Here is a 19,514-nt window from a genome sequence, read left to right as displayed (position 1 = left end):
CCTTCCTTCCTTCCTTCCTTCCTTCCTTCCTTCCTTCCTTTATCCTTTTATTTATTTTTAGACAGGGTCTCATGCTGCAGCACAGGCTTGGCTTACCTCACACACACTATATAGCAAAGATGATCGTGAATGTTTTCTGCCTCCCTCCTCAGTGCTGGGATTGCAGGCACATGCCACCGTACCCAGTTTATGTGGTGCTGTGAGTCAGAGCCCAGGGCTTCCTGTGTTGAGCAAGCCCTCTACCAGGAAAGCCCCATCCCTGACCTAAACTCTTTTTTTTTTCACTGATGAAAACTGAAAACATGGTATTTATTCAGTTTGACTAATTTGTAACAGTGATGGAAATGTAAGGGAACCTAATCCCTCCTTGGGGTCCTAACAGGTTTAGATAGAAGGCCAAAGATAGACAAAACTAAGCAATCTAACGAAGTCATGGAATGAATTTCCCCATTTTTAAAACCCTCCCCCAGTCTCAGCTCCTGTCTCTTCTGCAAGGAGGTCAGATAAAGGGGAAATGTTTCTTCAGTAAAGACATTCTCATCTGGAGTACTTAGTCTTTCCCCACAGTGAGATCGCCGGGAAATGAGAATCCTATGAGGTCCAAGTTTCACTAGTTGTTAGCCATGAAGAGAGGCAAAGGTCTCCTTAGAGTATCCTTATTCCCACCAAGCAGGCAGCTTCCAGGGACTGACAGGGTGGGGACTCAGGAGCTTTAAGACCCACGTGGGGATCTGCAGACTGCTCTCACTGACAGCTGTATGTAATGCCAAAAAAAAAAAAAGGAAAGAGTTGAAGACCTGAAAGGGGCTGGACCCACCGCAGGTGAGTGAATGCAGGGAGCAGGGTAGGAGCCAGCTTGCCCTCAGGTTTACCCTGAGCACTGCCCTCTGGCCATTTGCTCCTCTGACTTTCACACCCAAAGCTCCCTCCCAAGAAGTTCTCCAGGCTCTTTGTACAAGCCTGATTAAGTCTCAGGATCTCCTGACTACCTGCAAGTCATCTGGAGTCAGCGTCACTCAGGGCTTCTGTGGGTTTTGCAGGCATCCGGGAAGCAGGATAGCCACCCTGTTCAGACAAACTGGTCTTTTAGGCCTGCAAGTTCCTTTGCTCTCCTGACAGGAGGCATAAACTCTTTGCCAAATTGCATCCCTTCAGAGGGTTTCTCTCCAGTGTGACCTCTTTCTTGCCTTCCTTGTCTTCTAGAACTTCGACAGTGTTCTCCAGCATTATATGTTCTTCCCAGCTATGGCCCTGTGGCAACTTCCCAGCTCGCCCATGCTTCCCTCAGAGTTTCCTGCAGTGGCACTCACAGTACAGCACAGAAAACCACTGGCACCTAATCCACTGCCTAGCTTTTTTGTTCTGATATAACTTACCTATCTACTTCATTTTAGTGTCTGTTTATTTGTAGACAGAATCTCACTGTGTAGCCAGAGTGGCCCATGCTCAAGACCTTCCTACTTAGAGCCTTCTTGAGTAGCTGAAATTACAAGATGGTCCCTGAACCTCACACAGGTCTCCTTGCTTGGGAGGTGACTCTGGGGCAGAAGGTTTGTCTTGTTTTTCTATAGATTCTTCTAAACATAGAGGGGCATGTCTTAGGTAGGCTCCAAGTTCCTGCAAATAAGATTTAATGACTTGGGGAACTTGTGTGTTCTGCCTCCGTCAACACCCCTTACCTCGAGACTCTGCAGTGCTGAGTTACCCTGAGTGTGGGTCAGGGAACTGGTCCCAGAATTCCCTGTGCCAGGTGCTCTTCATGACCTCTTTTGCCCCCTCGTTTCCCATCAGATGCATGGAGCATCTCAGGACTAAGGTAGTTTCAGCCTTTCAGGAAAGGTTCTCGACGCGCCCCACCCCACAGGACCTAAATCCTGCTGTGCCAAGGAAAGGGGGGTGGGGACAGCAGTGAAAGAGTTAATGAGCGAACCCAGTTGTGTCCAGAATCCTGCAGCCCCTGCCCCCTACAATTCTGAGGCCGCACTCTTAAGAGTTTAGGGGAAGCTTCCAGTGTCCCAAAGAGTGGGGGCTACGGCTTAGTGTTCTCGTGGCTAGGCTAGAGAAGGGCTGGGGTAGACCGAGAGGCTTATAAACAAACAAACAAACATACTTGTAGCAGCTTGAAGATGTTAACACTGTGTACAAAAGGTCAGAGAATTTCCCTCTGAAAGCTAGTGATGAGAGGAGTCCTGGGGAAGGAGGGACAGAACAGGGGGAAGACAGGAAGCGGGGGGGGGGGGGGGGGGGGACTGCAAGGGCAAAGAAAAAAGGTCACTCCAGAATTTAACCCCTTCCCTTGTCCTTTGGTGAGCCAGAAAGTCTTTGGTCTCCTCTATCTCCCCCTCTCCCACCCCTGCAGGGAGGTGGGTAAACCCATTTTACTGAAGATTTAACTCAGGGGTAATCCCTTCCCTCCCTGACAAGAGGGGGTCGAGGAGACCCTTGCCTCCAAGTCTTTGATCCAGATGAAGCTGAGAAGAAAGACTTCTATAAAACAGTCAGGGCGAAAGGAAAGGGCCTTGAAGGGTGGTCATAAACCGGCAGATCACCTTTGATCAGTCCCTCATGTCCCTTTTACAGCCCGGGATTATGGGTTTAGAAGTGCCCTCAGAATGTCCTCACAGGAACCACGAGACTTCAGAATAGAAATGCTCTAAACATTTAGAGAGACTGTGCACAAAGGGCTTGCCTTTTCACTAAAGAAGAAAGAAGAGAGAGAGAAAACATCAGTCCAAATCATGAAGTTGAGCCCCAAGTCAGCCGCAAACGGAAACCCAGCCAACCTTCATCTGGGGGCTGGGATATTCCCTGACCTCGCAATAACACGAACATCTATTTCACTGATGACTGTGCAGATACATTTTTATCCCCACTTTCCAACTCCTCTAGACAGAAGAAAGCATTCACTGTCTCTCACTGTTAAAATATTTTATCTCCGGCTATTACAGTGTCAGAGGGACAGAAACCTGGTCCTTCCCGTGTGTATGTGAACAGATATCAGAACTTCTAACAAATTTGGCATGTGCAATCACATAGTCCACACTGATACGTTTGTCATAGTTCTGTCTGGGTCTGTCCCCAGTCTGTGGTTCTACTTCACCACCCTCTTCCTTACCTCCTGAGCATCTCACCTCAGGCAGTAGATCTTTGAGCCACCAGCCCCCACAGTCACCTATCAGGAACACCCCTGTAGTTTCCTGCTACGGCCCTGACTTATGTATCAGCTGAGAGGCAAGAACAACATCCCTGTGAAGGTGGGTTTTGCTTGGCATTCATACCTACGTTCTAGCCATGTCCACCCCAAGTCCACTGAAGATACACAGAACTGTAGTTGTAGTTGATTTTTTTTAACTCTTTGGGAGCCTGCCACCTAGTTCTCAAATAAATACATGGGTACTTATTCTTACTTATGAATGCCTGACGTTAGCTTGACTTGTTTGTAGCCAGTTTTTCTTAAATTATTTTATCTACCTTTTGCTGCTGGGCTTTTACCTTTCTCTATTCTATACACCTTTCTTTCCTTCTTATTCCATGGCTGGCTGTGTGGCTCCATGGCTGGTCTCTGGTGTCCTCCTTTCCTCCTCCTTTTCCCACTCCTTCTCTTGTCCTGAGCCTAGATGTCTCCTATGTCAGCCCCATCTATTTCTCTCTCCTGCCTTGCTTTGGCCATTCAGCTCTTTATTAGACCAATCACGTGGTTTAGGCAGGCAAAGTAACACAGCTTTACAGCGTTAAACAAATATAAAAGAATGTGACACATCTTTGTGTCATTCAATAACTATTTCGCAGCATAAACGAATGTACATTTTAAACGAATGTTCCACAATATAGGACAGCTCCAAGCCAGTGACCTTGTTAGTTTTCCCTGAGACTGACCCCTGTTGTGTGACTAAACTTTTCCTGAAGAGACATAACACACATCTACTCACTCCAGATAGGGATCCCATGACAGACATGTGTAGCGGCGGTCGGAGGAATTTGGAAATAACCAAAAATAGTCCTTTTAGAATAAATTAGTTTTAATAAAAGGAGAATAAGGGAACTTACAAAGCCAAGGCTCCAGTGAAGCAGAGGGTGACGTGGGGAAAAAAAACAGGGGCGACTATCCTCCAACCGGTTCTTTTTAAAGGTACCTTTTCCCCTGGGGCAGCCACGCCCCTGAACGCAGGGATTGGGCCAGCTGCCCCAACATGAATACCACCAAAGATCAAACTGGGGAACCAGCCGGGCGGTGGTGGCGCACGCCTTTAATCCCAGCACTCGGGAGGCAGAGGCAGGCGGATCTCTGTGAGTTCGAGACCAGCCTGGTCTACAAGAGCTAGTTCCAGGACAGGCTCCAAAGCTACAGAGAAACCCTGTCTCGAAAAACCAAAAAAAAAAAAAAAAAAAAAAAAAAAAAAAAAAAAAAACTGGGGAACCAACAAGCGTATTGGGGTTACTTACAGGAATATAGGTAAAGGGTTACTTTATAGGAGTGGAAATGACTCAATGAGAACTCCACCACCAAAGCCAACCCCAGCATGAGTGACAGCTCAGAGAAGCTGGGAACCTGGAGCACAGTCTGCAACCTGCGTGCAGCTCACCAGGTTGGAGAGTGCATTTCCAAGTGACTCAGTTGGTCTAAATCACTTCCAGCAGCTCTGCTGGTTTCTGCTTCTCCCAGACCAGCCAGTCTGGTCTCAGAGTATTCTTTGCATCTTAGGTTGTCTGAGATGTCAAAAACCTTTGCAGTTTTTGTTGTCTATTCTGGCAGGGGGGAGCTGCCCAGTAAATCTGGTTGGTTTCAGGGACTTCCTGAAGTTATTCCGAGTTGTTTACTTCCTTGTTTAAAGAGCTTCCTGGAAGGATGGAATGTTTCAATCTTGGAGGAACCTGTTACATAACAATCATTTTCTCTGGAACATTTAGAACCCCACTAAAAAAAGAATGGTGGCTCGTGTAGGCTTAGCCTTGTATGTAGAATTATACGACTGGATCATCATCCCTGAGTAGAGATGAGCTCTTCTTTCCTGGGAGATAGTCACAGAATGAAACACCATTATTGTTTTTGCACCAGGACATGACTGACATCTTCAAGCCCCTGGACTGGGAGAGTGGAAAGCAACCTGTGAGGAATGGATTGTCAAGACTCCTGCAACTCACAGCCGGCTGAGGAGGCCTGGCTGATGGTAACGGACAGTACTGGTGGGTCTACTTCTGCTGAGCTGAGAGGGAGGGCCTCAAGATAACTACTTACAACCCTGGTGTTATGAGGCCAGAGTGTGGGGGCATAGGAGTCCAAACCTCTGGTAGTTTGAGACAAGTTAGTCTAAGTAGTCATAGATTTATTGTTCAGTTGGAAAGTAGACAGGATGTCTTGAGCAGGCTGGGAGAACCATCTCTTTCTGTGCCCTTGGTCCACTCAGCCGTCTCATACTAGGTCCATAGGAAGTTCGGGTTGCTTGTAAGTGGGGCGTCCTTTCCATGCTCCCTCATTGAGACAGCATCTGTGGGCATGCTGTAATTTTACATTCTTCCTGCTGGAGGTTACTACGGCTGGGAGAGCATCCTTAATGACAGGCTCTCAAAGGGTCCAGAAGTAGCTGGTAGTGGGAAGACCAGAGGGCTCCATTTCATGGGGATGAGCTAGAGAAGGAGAAGCCTTTCAAGAGGTTATTGTGCTATATGCAGATTCCCCTGGGCATAGCAATAGTGGAAGCTGGACCTCGCCAGTTCTCCTGTAAGAGAAGGTGTTTTGCTGGAAATCAGAGAAGTAAGGGTTTGGGAATGGGCAGGTCATGGAGTTCCATCTCAGAGGGCAGGAGCAAAGCTGAGGATGCACTGTAGAATGATCTCAGGCGCACTGTAGAATGATCTCAGGCAGAGACAAGCAGAGACCTCCAAGCCAGCAACAGTGAGACCAGATCCCCACATTCTCACCCCGGAGCACTTGAAAGGTTCTGAGCTGCCCTTGAAAGTCTCTCGATCACCTTTGCAGGGAAACTTGGGATCCTGACCCAAGGATCTTTGCATAGATATCAATTCCTCACATCTGTACACACTCTTTAGGAGCTCGCCCAAGGCCATTACAAAGTGGTCAGAAGCACAAAAGGAAGCCAAGATCACATCCTTAGCATGGAAAGTCTTAGTATGTCCACTCCATCTTCCTCCGGAAAACTGTGATTGTGACAATATTCTCAGGTTGAACACATTTTTTCTCTTTTCTTTCTCTTTCTTTCTTTCCTTCTTTTTCCTTCCCTTCCCTGTCCCTCCATCCATTCCTCCCTCTCTCCTCCCCCCCCCTCTCTTTCTTCCTCTTAACTCTCACTATGCAGCCCTTACCTAGAGCTAGCATGTAGACCAGACTGGCCCCAAACTCATAGAGATTTACCTGACTCTGCCTCCCAAGTTCTGGGTTCAAAAGTGTGCGCCACCACACCCAGCTTAGATTAATAAATCTTTATACTGATTTATACATTCTGTTCTTACTAAAGGGATGAAATTCAAGGAATATTTGCCAAGCAGATATGATAGTGTGTAATTCCAGTCCTAGCACTCAGGAGGCTGAGACAGGAGAATCATAAGGCCAGCCTGGGCTCAGCATTGAAATTGTATCAAAGGAAAAAGAGAAGGAGGGGGCTGGAGAGATGGCTCAGTGGTTAAGAGCACTGACTGCTCTTCCAAAGGACCCGGGTTCAATTCCCAGCACCCACATGGCAGCTCACAACTGTCTGAAGATCCAGTTGCAGGGGATCTGACACCTTCACACCAATGCACATTAAATAAACCATAAAATTTAAAAAAAGGAAAAAGAAAAAGAGAAGGAGGAAGAAGGAGTGGGGGGAAGGGAAAGAAGGAAAAGGGAGAAGGGAACAAGATAGATTTGTTGAGTTCTGTTACTGGCCCTGTGGAATGTTACGGCTTGTTTAAAAATAAGCACACAGGCTCATGTGTTGAATGTATGGTCCCCAGCTGTTGCCATTATTTTGGGAGGTTCTAAAAACTTTCAGGAAGTGGGCCCTAGTTGGAGGACAAAGGTCACTGAAGTGAGCCCTTGAAGATTAGGGTTGGTCCCTGTATTCTCCTTGTTTTCCACTTCCTGTCCTCTGTGAAGTAAAAATAAATCAATAAATAAAATCCCCTCACACATGCTATGTTATGTCCAAGGATGTGAACTGAACTCTGGAATCAAGAGTGAATACATCCCTCTTATTTTTCAGTGGTGTGTCTCGGGTATTTTGGCATGGTAACAAGGAAGGTGACTAACAGGGACGTCCAGTTCTGCTCCTTTCCTCAGTCTCCCTCCATTCCTTTCTAGCCTCACTGACTGAAGTCAGATCCTCCCCTTCATGGTCCTTTTGTGCATTAAAGACTTATTTATGTGCCTATCAGTTTGACTATTCAGTCCCTGACGGTTCAAACCTCGATATGTCTGCACCCATCTCTCTTGGTACCTAACACTATGCTGGCATCGAGCAAGGAACTCAACAATAATTTATTTGACAAACGAACAAATAAAGGAACATGAAGGCGCCTCTGGGTGCCTGTGGAGGTCAGGTGACAGGGCAGACACTAACAGCTAGACATATCATGCCTGACGGCCTCTTATGCCAGTGCCCATGTGATGCCAACAGTACTGGGAGAATCCCTGCTGTGCCCTTAAGGTTTGCTTACCCTTGCTCTGGGCTCTGGGCAGACAGTCATTGACCACCCCCCCCCCGTGTGTGTGTGTGTGTGTGTGTGTGTGTGTGTGTGTGTATCCGTGTGTCCCCCACACGCATTCCCAGAACCTTGACACGCACACATGCACGCTCCTTCAGACAAGCTCTTCCGCGCTTACATTCAAATTGCCTCTACCCACACGTGAAACTCTCTTTTCTCCAGAGATATAATAAGCCCTGCAGTAGACTGTGGCCTGTTCTCTGAAATGACTCCCTTGAGCCCACCACATCCCTACCATGGTGCTTCCTTCTCTTGATGTTTCCGCTGCTTTCTCTTAAGCTCCCAGTCTTTGTCAGATAGGGAGTTCGGCCTGAGCCTAGGCACAACTCCTCTAGCTGGCCCTTAAAGTCTGGCCTCTGGCGGACCTCAGCCCCCCTTGGCCTTGTGTATAGATAGGGAGGGAAGGAAGCAAGCCCACCCCTCTCTTCTCAGACATAACCTTCTCTCTGCCGCTGCGTAGACCCTGAGCTCTGGCAGTGTTTAGCCTGGGTAATTTCTGAATCTTCTAGTAAGACTGAACTAGACAACTGAGAATTCACTTAAGAGAAGAGAGTTTGTTCTAGAGAGAGTTCATCAGCCTGAACACCATAGCCTAAGGATCACCCCACATAGAGGGAAGGAGGGAAAGTGTTAGGGTTTGTCACCCAAGCTTCATCCCTATGGTGTCTCCTTATTTGTGCTGTTCCCTTCCTCTCAGAGCACCCTGACCCTGCACAGCTCTCTTCCTTACTGGTTCTGGCAACAGATCCCTTCCCCACTCCCCATTGCCAGTAGCCCTGGGGTCCCAAGCTCCCCTTTACAGCTGTCCTGTATTCTCTATTCTAACCTGGCCTTGTTATAAGTCAACCTCAACTAGGACTGTGGCTCAGGGGTAGAGTCCTCGCCTTGCAAGTGCAAGACCATGGGATTGATCACACACACACACACACACACACACACACACACACACACACACACGAGAGGGGAAACACTCCAGAATTATCCTAATTACAGGACTATTTCTTTCCTGTGGAGACTCTGACTGGCATAGGGGAATGCTCCTTCCCTTGAAATGGAATCGCGTGGTCACAAAGTCTTTTTTATGATAGGTTGGAAATGCTCTGTGGTAGTTTGAAAAAAAAAACCAGCCCCCTAAAGGGAGTGGCACTGATTGGGAGGTGTGGCTTTGTTGGAATAGGTGTGGTCTTGTGGGAGGAAGTGTCACCGTGGAGGCGGGCTTTGAGGTCTCATATATGCTCAAGCCACACCCAGTGTCACAGTCTACTTCCTGTGGTGTCTATCAACATGTAGCAGCTCCCTCTCCAGCACCATGTCTGCCTGCATACCGCCATGTCCCACCATGACGATAATGGACTGAACCTCTGAACTGTCAGTGAGCACCAATTAAATGTTTTCTTTGTAAGAGTTGCCGTGGTCATGGTGTCTCTTGGCAGCAATGGAAACCCTAGCTGAGATGTATCCGAAAATGAAAATGTACCGGGTACACTCTAACCTACCAAATGCCTTTGCTTAAACAGGCTCCGAAGGCTTTCAGTAGCTGGCAGTGGAGAAAAGGGCCAAGTTCTGAGCCCCATCTTGTTATGACATATTGAATATTAATACCAACTTCCCAAGAAAAGTGACTGTTTAGGGGTCGTGATCTGGGAGGCTCCAGTCCAGGATCAATTAGCCTGCTGCTCTTGTGTCCACAGTGGTAAGATAGCACACAGTGGCAGGACCACCTCGCTCACCCTGCAGACAAAGAGCAAAAGGAAGAGGAAGGCGGTGGTGGCACAAGCCTTTAATGCCAGCACTCAGGAGGCAGAGGTGAGTTCGAGGCCAGCCTGGTCTACAGAGCGAGTTCCAGGACAGATTCCAAAGCTACACAGAGAAACCCTGTCTTGAGAAGAAGAAAAAAAAAAGAAGAAGGGGCTAAGGTCCTACAGCACCCCCCTCTTTGAGGGTATCCCTTCTATGACCTTAAAACACCCCTGCATTAGACCCTACCTCTTCTTGGTCCCATGACCTTCCCTTGAACACATGGGCCTTTGGGGACAATCCAAGTGATAGTAGATAGCAGTAATTAACTGACTGACCTCCTGGGAATAGAAGACAGAAAGGCTGTGTATGTCTGCTCTTTGTACCATCATAAAGTTTGAATAATCCTAAGTCAAAACACCATAAAAGCTGGGACAGGGTGCATAAATTGCATGTCAGTGTGAGTCTCAGTTTGTTTTTAAAAATACGGTCTGTGGTCCAGTCGTGCTGGCACGGAAGAGAACGCGGAGATGCGGGATGTCAGGGCAGCTGAGGGTAGTGACCATGAGCTCAAATGAAAGCAGCAATAGCAGCAATGCCCTCGGCATTGTCGTGGAGCACCAGCCAGAGAGAAGGTGGAGGAGACATAGCCCATCCGTTCATTCCTCCATGCGTTGGCACATCACCGAGGGGCAGACGGGTCAACACAGACACTAGGAGTATTCAGACTGGACAGGAGATCCCTGACTAAAAGCTCTGGCAGGACTCCAGGGTGGGAATAGGAGAGGGAAAGTCCTGGATGCTGAGTTGGTGTGAAGAGAACACCGTCTGGCTTCCTGGACCTCCGCCTGAAAAAGGACCCTCTGCAGACACCCCTGGGAAAGGCTTGTGCCTATGATCTCAGGTGAAGACACCCAGGAATGCTAACTCCTGGGTTGTAGTTGCAGTAGGTAAGGAGCATGGGCCGCGAGGCTTGAGGTTCAAGTCCTCCATGGTTTTCTCTCTCCAGAGATGATTGTGTCCTGCTTGGTCCCAAAGGCTGGGTGGAGGGCCATATTCCACATTGTCTGCCCTGCCCACTGAGAGCCTTTTAACCAGACTTTTAATCCAAAGCCGAACTTCTTATACACACAAATGGGGGAATGGCACTAAAATGTTAATATGGTTTCTCTAGGTTAGGGCTGTCCAATAGGAATACAATCTGTGTCATCCCAGGAATTATGACCTCATGACTGCCTTAAAGTACGCAGGGGGCAGGAGGTATAAACGTAACTATTACATTTATTTATTCCAAAATAGCAAAAACATAATCTCTAGCATGCAGTAAGTATTTTAAAAATATTACAATATTATAGAGTACTTAAAAATTTATTACATTTTGGTGTGTGTGTGTGTGTGTGTGTGTGTGTGTGTGTGTGTGTGAGTCAGTTCTCTCTTTCCACCATGGCTTCATGGGGATGGAACTCGGGCCATTGGGCTTGGTAGCAAGTGTATTTACCCGCTGAGCCATCCGGCCAGCCCCATACTCTTTCGTAGAAGATCTTCCAAGTCCAGTGTGTAGTTTACCTATGCAACACCCCAAGTCATACTAACTACACACCAAAGGCTCAAGGACAAGAGGCCAGCGGCTACCCCAGCTCACAGCACTAGGTGACACGCTTATGGAGTCTTAACACACGCTGTAGTCTTTCTACAAAGTGGTTTACTTCTTGTTTTTAAAAAAAGCAGTACTCTACAAGTGCTGTCACATCTAAGTTTTATTTTCTACTTACTTTAGTAAAATTTCCTGTGGAAAATTCCAGCTAGGTGTAGCAAGTGATACAAGCCTTTAATCACAACAGACACAGCTTGGGTTGCATAGTGGGATCTATCACCGAAACTCAATCACTCAGTCAGTCAACCCAGCCTTCTCTGTGGTGGCCTCCGAAGGGAAAAGGGCTATCTCAGTCTAGCGAGTGAGCCCAGACAGCATTAATTGGGAAGTTTACCCTTGGTGTAGCCAAGGAAGGCTAAGCAGTGCTGCTGCTAGCAGGGCTGGGGACATGCCTCCTCTGTCTGTGGCTGCCCCCCCTGCAATGCTCTGAGCCACGAGACCAAAGTGTATCTGCTCTGAGGTGTGGTGGGGTGCGGGTGTACACGTCAGGATGGGACTTGACAGGACATGGTCTTCACTGCGATACATGCTGCTCTTTCTAAGCAACTCTACATACTGCCCAGGGAATAAATGTGACACCAAGTTTCGGTTTCAGAAAGTGAAGAACTCCAGGAAGCTGGCCAGCTCTGCCCTGCCCCCAAGGTTAGGGCGTATTGTTGCTCTCTGAAGTAGTAAAAAAAAATAAAAACAATGTAGTAATTCATTCCCAGTCCTAGGCTTCTAGCGAGTATCTGCAGGTCACTTAGCTGGCTGACTGGCCGGCTGTCTGGCCGGCTGTCTGGCTGGCTGGCTAGTTGGCTGGCATGGAAACACCTGCTTTGAGAGGGTAGCAGAGAATTTACCTTAACTGGCACCCTTGAGGACACCAGGGTGCCCTGCCTCTGACCTCTCTGTGCAGCCTTGCACTAGACACTTCCCTGCTTGGAGCATCATGCCTCTGCCACACAGGGCATCAGCCGAGAACCGCACACAGATCTCTAAAGCTAGCTGCCGAGACAGCATTTTATGAGCTTTTGTCTCTGGAGGAAGCATCTAACAGCCAGACAGTTCACAGATGAACTTGGAAGCGATTTCCCAGCCTGGTCTCTGGGACAGCTGGGGCCAGAAGACTTAGACAACCTGCATTCAACATTAAGACCAACACTGAGTGGGAAAGAACAGCAGAGCCAGGACTCTGAGTAGGCAGGATTCCTCCAGAATCACCCGAGCAGACAGCAGCACCAGACACAGTACTGCTGATTTTTGTGTGCCCTGGAAATGTCCTCTTTGTCTGAAGCAATGTTTGCCCGGGCTCCTGGGGGCTGTGTCCATTTCCTAAGAAGATTTTCCTGTTTTGTGCAGCTGTGGTCTGGCGTTTGAGATGCTAAATGTTTTAAAGCTGAAACTCCTGAAAGGCCTCCAAAGGCCAAAGGTTGTTGAGTAAACTTAGGGCCTGGAGCATTGTGTGCTATGTGCTCTCTCTGCCCAGTGAACCACCAGAACAGCCACTCCTCCGATATGTAATTGCTCTGCCGTCAAGTGCATAAAATTACTAAGTGCCACACTCATAAGGAGGACAGGAAGCCCGCCTGCTTTTTTTTTTCATTCAATAGTGGGGGAAACTGAGGCCCAGAGAAAGAGAGATACTGGCCACAGGCCACAGAGTCCCTTAAATCTAAAGACCTCGCTCATTCTTGACACAGATCCTCTGCCCCCACCCACTCTGGTGAGGGGTAGCCGTGCCCAACATGAGGAGGTGGGAATCACGAGAGGTGACACCGGGAAGCAATGGACCGGCTCTGAATGTTTTAATAGGTTTCTACTTTCCTCTCCTATCTCACGGCTCCCTGATATCTCTTTCCTGATGACCTCAGCATGGTGTTTTGGCTTTCAGTGCTTGTGAGAGATGGAACACACAGACATAAATGTCATTCAACGGGGGTCACTAAGAGCCTTCCACAGACACCATGAGCGATGAGTGAGTGTGGTTGGCTGCAGTGGGGGAGCCCCATTTCACGGATCACCTCAGTCCAAGACTGGAGCGCAGCTCGTGGAACACAGCGGGGTGGTGTCAGACACAGAGGGCGGTGATTGGCAAGTAGAACTCTACTGGTGCAAGATCAACACTTGGATTTCGCTAACTGGCTAAAAGAATTACATTCAGTCTTCAGTGTGTAGTTAGCTGTTCATAAGACTCTAAGACTAGGGGGTGAGGGGGCGTCAGATAGACTCCCCAGGATTAAACTTTGTTGATGTTCGTGCCTGTCTTTTCTGAAGCCTAGTGACCCTGCCTGTTAGATTCTCCTGGCTTACAGCACAAAAGCTTCCACCTCCGTTGGTCACAGACCCTGGAGAGGGAAAGCCGACATGACCAAACATCCAGGCCCCTCCTTTGTCACCCTGGGGACAGATCTGGGGATTCCCTTTCTACCCCGAGGCTAGGAGGGAGCTAGGTGAGAGTCTGTTAAGCTTCTGGGTGTCTTTGAAAAGAGAGTCCTTCAGGAAATGTCAAGTGCCTAGGCAGGCTAGGCCGCTGTCATTGTAACAGAGGAGCTGCTTCTAGACAGTGTGGGATCAGGTAGCCCCATATGCAAGCCAGCCAGTGCTCCGCCACTAAATACCAAATCGGGCTTCCTCAGAGCAGGCAGATGCTGCACAGGGGGAACTGGCCCCAGGGAAGTGTCCACTGGATGCAGAACTCTGTCTGAATTCAGTCTATGAATTTAATGCATCTTATTCCTCAGGGAAATCCCTAACTCTTTAGCCTGACCTATTCGAAAGATGACCATTCTTTAAACGCACAATTAGACCTGAGCTGGATTCCCAAGTGCCAGCCCCTTTCTCGGGTAGCGCTCTCCATATCCATCCCGCTGCCTCCTCTCCCGGGAGCCAATCCCTGTCCTGGTCTCTGTCGGTTAATGGCCTTCTCATCCCCCAAGGCACCATATGCTTAATGACTCCCTCAAAAGAGAAGGAATCTCCCTTAGCTGTCCTCTAAGTTTTGAAAAGTGTTTGTCTCCTTTATAATGTTGCGGGGGGGGGGGGGGGGGGGGGGGGGGGGGGGGGGGGGGAGGGGCAGGTGGCGGGTGGACACAAATTAAGCTTTAGTGCAGCCAGTGAGCTAATGGGCCAGCCTTTCCCAGGAAAGAGAATACAAAGGTCCCAGCCATTCATAGGGCCTGGAAATCCTGCTGAGCGGTGTGATCAGTCCTGGCTCTGGCTAACTGTTAACGAGCTCAGAATCCCCTGCTCAGGGACTGTCCTTTGTTCGGTCTCCTCTGCTACCTGAATTGTCTTCCCTGCTCTGCCTCAGACACACCAAGCCAGAAACTCCTCTCCCAGGCAAGCGATGCTGGCTTGCACCTCTCATCATAATTCATAGAGTGATGATGCCTTGAAATTCAAGGCAACATAAATCTGTGTTACAGGGCTTATTAGGAGCTGGCGTTCCAGAAGCACAAAGTCATTTTCAGTGCGGGATGGCAAAAGGGTAAGAATTCGCTTCTTTTTTTTTTTTAATTATCTCTTATCCTTTTTGCGTATAGCCTGGTGATTATCCAATATTATTGGGCTCTATAGTCAGAAAGCGTGTAGTTAGTTCCCACCCAGTGCTCCCACATCCCTGCTTTCAATTGCCCTGGATGAACTAGACACCCAGTAACAAGCCAGTTTGGGAGGCGGCGTGTGCTCCACACCTTATATAACTGCACTGTGATTTTTTGGCTTTGTTCCTCTTCAGATATGGGGCTGAAAACTGACAAAACCCATCAGGCAGTTCCGACTATCTGTCTTCCCCGCAACTAAATTAACACACTTCTCAGGCATCCTTCAGAACAGTGCTTCTGGATCCTAGCTGCAATTAGACTCAGCAGGGAGCCTTAAAAAAATCAATGCCCAGGCCCCACTCCAAATCAATTAAAATAGATTTTTGAGGTGTGGGCCTCTGGCATGGGAATTTTTATAAAGCGACCATGATTTCATCAGTGCACAGCCCTGGATGGGAATCACTGTTTTAAACACAACCCAAATTAATGATTATAGGTTTTGCTTGCACAGGGAATGTTAATTTGATATTTGTATAAAACCTGAGACAGTCATACTTTGAGTCCAATAAAGCCATCAGGAAGCAAGGTTTATGTAGTGTAACTAAGTTGCACACAGAAAAAACAAAAGTAGAGAAATATCTTCCAGTGCTGCCTGGGTTAGCAAGACCTTTGGAGGGCTGAACACAATAGGGTAGACAATCAATCAATTCAGAGCTGTTAGTTGAAGCAATCTCTTTCCTATCGCATGAATTTCTAACAGCGCCAAAGCCTGTGTATGCAGAAGATGCCCTGTTCCTTCTTCTGCCTCTCTGTGGTGAAAGCCTAGAACAGGAAGGAGGGGACAAATGAGATTACACACAGGGCACAACCTACACACCATGATGTAGGGACTACGGAAACCCGCAGCATCATCTTGAGAGCTGTGTGACAACTGAGAGTGTCCGTCTCAAGGACACTGTCCCATACATCATCCCCTCCCTGATTCCCTCAGGCAATGGCTATGGGCAGTTGTTTATTGGTCATGTCTATGTTCCAGAAAAGATCCTGACTGTCAGGGTCTGCAGCTTCCCTGGTAAGGGAGATTGTACTTTTCTGAATTTATTTACCAAGTCCATGTGTCCCCAAATGATGTTTCTCATTGAAAAGGAGCAACTTAGAAGTCTTACAACATCTTCATTGCTTTAAAAGAATGGGGTGGGGAGTATTAGCTTCAAATAATTACGTTTATAGAAGATGGATCCAGTGCCTCTGAAAACGCAGTTCTTCATGTTTGTCTGGAAAGTGAGAGTCTCTGCAGGGTTTTGGAAAGTTGAAGTGATTGACACATGGCTGCTAGGTGGCAAGCATTGCTGAACGTGATCGTCACTGGTTCTACACCCTACCTGGGAGGCCGTGGTGGGGACAGGAAGCCATGAGCCTTGTGAAGATCTATCAGATCGGTTATGAGGAGTGTCACGTTTGTGTCTGTAGAGACCTCCATGAGAAGAACTGAACAAAGGGTATGGTGGAACCCATGACCCTGAGATTAAGAGTCTCATGCTCTATTGACTGAGCTAGCCGGGCAGCCAGGGAAACAAGCAAGCAGCCTCCTTCAACAACTGGCGCTTGTGTGGCCAACTAAAATCCACTTAAAACCTGAGAGGACTTGCAAAGGAATTCTAGACACTAAAAAACAAAGTTTAGCCGCATTTTTTTTTCCCAAATGGGCTTTGCTTGCTGGCAGCATGCTGCGGCTCCTTTAAGAGAGGTTTTCCTGATTCAGTGATAGCATAAAAACAGCCTTGGTTTTGAAATGCCAGCTTTCTGGGCCATGCTGCCAGTGTGAACTCTGACGATATCTGGCTATGGAGCATTTAAATGGGATTTGTGACCAGAGTGCTACAACTTGCTTAATGGCAACATAGACTGGCTGTGTGCCTAAAAATGGGGCTGTGAGCATGGCTCTCAGAGGCAGCAAACAACTCCGCCATGCTGGGCTGGGTGGGGCAATAAAGGGGCGTGGTCGATCGGCAGTTATGATTAACCAGACTAGCTTTAATATATAATATTCAGCTTTAATAAAGGAAAGAAAAGGGAACTTACAAAAGCCAAGGTTCCAGCGAGGAGTGCAGGAAAACAAAGAGCAGGCGAGAAGCAGGCCCGCAAGTTTTATAAGTAAATCTTAGCCTAAGGGGAACACACCCCACAAACAAGGTGATTGGCTGAGGTTCCCCGTCAGGGCAAGCAGGTGGTGCCGTATTTCCCCTAGCAATGGTGCTACTTAAGTTCATAAGAAGGGCTCAGCATTTTAAGATGTGCTCTGGACAATAAAGAATTACAGATACACAATAGGACAGACTCAGACATAAAAGACCTCTAAGTGAGTCACAGTGTTAGATAAATGTATGTAGACTTGGGAGAGAGAAGAAAAAGAATATAGACAGTTAAAAAAAGTAATTTTTTTAAAAAAAGGTAAAGTTTTTAAAGAGACAGAGTATAGATAGTCATAGATTAAAGGAAGAGAGAAAAAAAATAATAAGCCACAAAAGATGGAAAATTCACAGAGAGTCTGGATTATGTATATTATTGTATTCTCTTTGAATTTTTTGATTGTGAATGAGCTGAGTACAGAGAGACATTTCATTGTACAGGTTGCTAAGCTAAGCCAACCTGTATATCTTAAAGGTGTCTTGACTTCAAAATATGGGTCTAAGGATATATTACTTTGGAAAAGAGATTATTCTTTTGTTTCCACAGAAGATGAGAACCTGTGGATTCATTCCAGGCTAATGTGGTTTGAGGCACCAAGACCCCTGAATGGTTGCCGAGAATACCCCCCAAAATTACTTTGCCCAACAGAAAGCAGGAAGCAGTATGGAGAGAACTATGCCCATATCCCCAAATAATGTCTATAAATGTTTGTTTACATTTAAAGGGGAATATGCTATAGAGATTTGCATTGGTGTGGATCTTAGTTTATTGATACAAATTTAAGTTCAACTTTGTTATACTATGTATATGTATTTCTGATCTTGATTAAGATATTGTTGTGAAGCTCATTTTAAAATGTAATGTATAATTAAGAAGTATAGGTTAATAGATAGTCATCTATAATAGTCAAGCTTGTACTCATGTTAGATTTTCTAGATGCACAGAGATATATTTCAGGTGGATAGGCATTCTTCAAATCTTTAAAGACTACAGAATATGGTCTTTAAAATGTAGGACTTATTACTATGAGACACATCTGCTCCTGTCAGCACCAATTACATCAAGAGGAAGATGGGCATCGAAGAGGCTCTTTATGGAGTTTGCTGGCTGTTTGGTCAGGAAACTGCTTTTGCCTGGACTGCTTGATGAACTAGACATGCAAGACTCACAGAGAAATGACTACTGAACTTACCGAAGGGTGAGATGATCCTTCGGGGTTCCTGCTTCATGAAAGAATCTGCCAGGCATTCTGCAGGATACAGAAGAAAGTAACTGACAAACTGCCAATATGGGCAAAACTGTCTTTGAAATTTCCTGCTTCATAGAAAAGTCTGTCTGATACTATGGGCCTGTAGCCTGAAGATAGATCCCCCCAAAGGTATAGAAGAACTTTGGGTGACTGTCCAGGCAACAGGATGCCTCTGTCAATTCTAGAATTTTGAAAGTTGTTTACAAACTGTTTGCACTTCCTGTTTACTTGGGTAATATCATATCCTTCTGGAGTCTTTTTTTTAAAATATTTATTTATTTATTATGTATACAATATTCTGTCTGTGTGTATGCCTGCAGGCCAGAAGAGGGCACCAGACCCCATTACAGATGGTTGTGAGCCACCATGTGGTTGCTGGGAATTGAACTCAGGACCTTTGGAAGAGCAGGCAGTGCTCTTAACCTCTGAGCCATCTCTCCAGCCCTCCTTCTGGAGTCTTTGATGGAGTTGAAGAATAGATAGTAATAATATAGTTATCCTTAGTTATGATAAAAGATAAAGTAGGTATAAATATTGTAACTGTAATTCTTGCTTGATAAGTATTTTGTTATATGTAATTTTACTATTTTAAAGTTAAAAACTTCCTTTTTTATTTAAACAGAAAAGGGGAGGTGATGTGGGATTCCCCTCTGTTTGCTGTGAATACCATTGGTGAATAAAGAAACTGCCTTGGCCTGTTGATAGGGCAGGACTTAGGTAGGCAGGGAAAACTAAACTGAATGCTAGGAGAAAGAAGGCAGTGTCAGAGAGAAGCCATGTAGCCCCACCGGAGACAGATGCCAGAACCTTGCCAGTAGGTCACGAACCTCATGGTAAAATATAAGATACTGGAAATGTGTTAATACTAGATGTAAGAGCTAGCTAGCTATACACTTAAGTGATTGGCCAAGCAGTGATTTAAATAGTATAGTTTCTGTGTGATTATTTCGGGTCTGAGCTGCCGGACAGTAGGGAAACAAACAAGTGGCCTCCTTCAACATATCTGGAACCTCCTTACTCACTGGGACAGTTCTTGACTTCCTCTAAGAATGAAGTGGACATGCAAAAGACTGAACAAACAAGAATTCGTATTACATTTTGTGTATTTATTTTGTATGTATGTATGTATATGTGTGAGTATATGCATTCCATGACATCCATGTGTAGGACAATGTACAATAATCAGTTTTCTCTTTCCACTATGTACGTCCCAGGGCTTGAACTCCATCCCCCAGCCTAGCAGCATGTGCTTTTTCCCTGATAAGCCATCTTGGTGGCTCATGGATGACTTCTATATATCATATGGGAGTGTGACAACACGGATGGAAAAATGGAAGCTGAGTGCTCAGTAGCAGCAGGATGCCAACCAGGAGGGGATGGCAGCAGGTGTTCCAGCTGTGAGCTCTCAGTGTGTGTGGGGTGCCAACCAAAGGAGTCTATAATGAACAGGTGGCCTGCC

This window comes from Arvicola amphibius, chromosome 10 (genome assembly GCF_903992535.2).
Source record: "Arvicola amphibius chromosome 10, mArvAmp1.2, whole genome shotgun sequence".
Lineage (NCBI taxonomy): Eukaryota > Metazoa > Chordata > Mammalia > Rodentia > Cricetidae > Arvicola > Arvicola amphibius.
Note: the sequence above shows the minus strand (reverse complement) of the source record.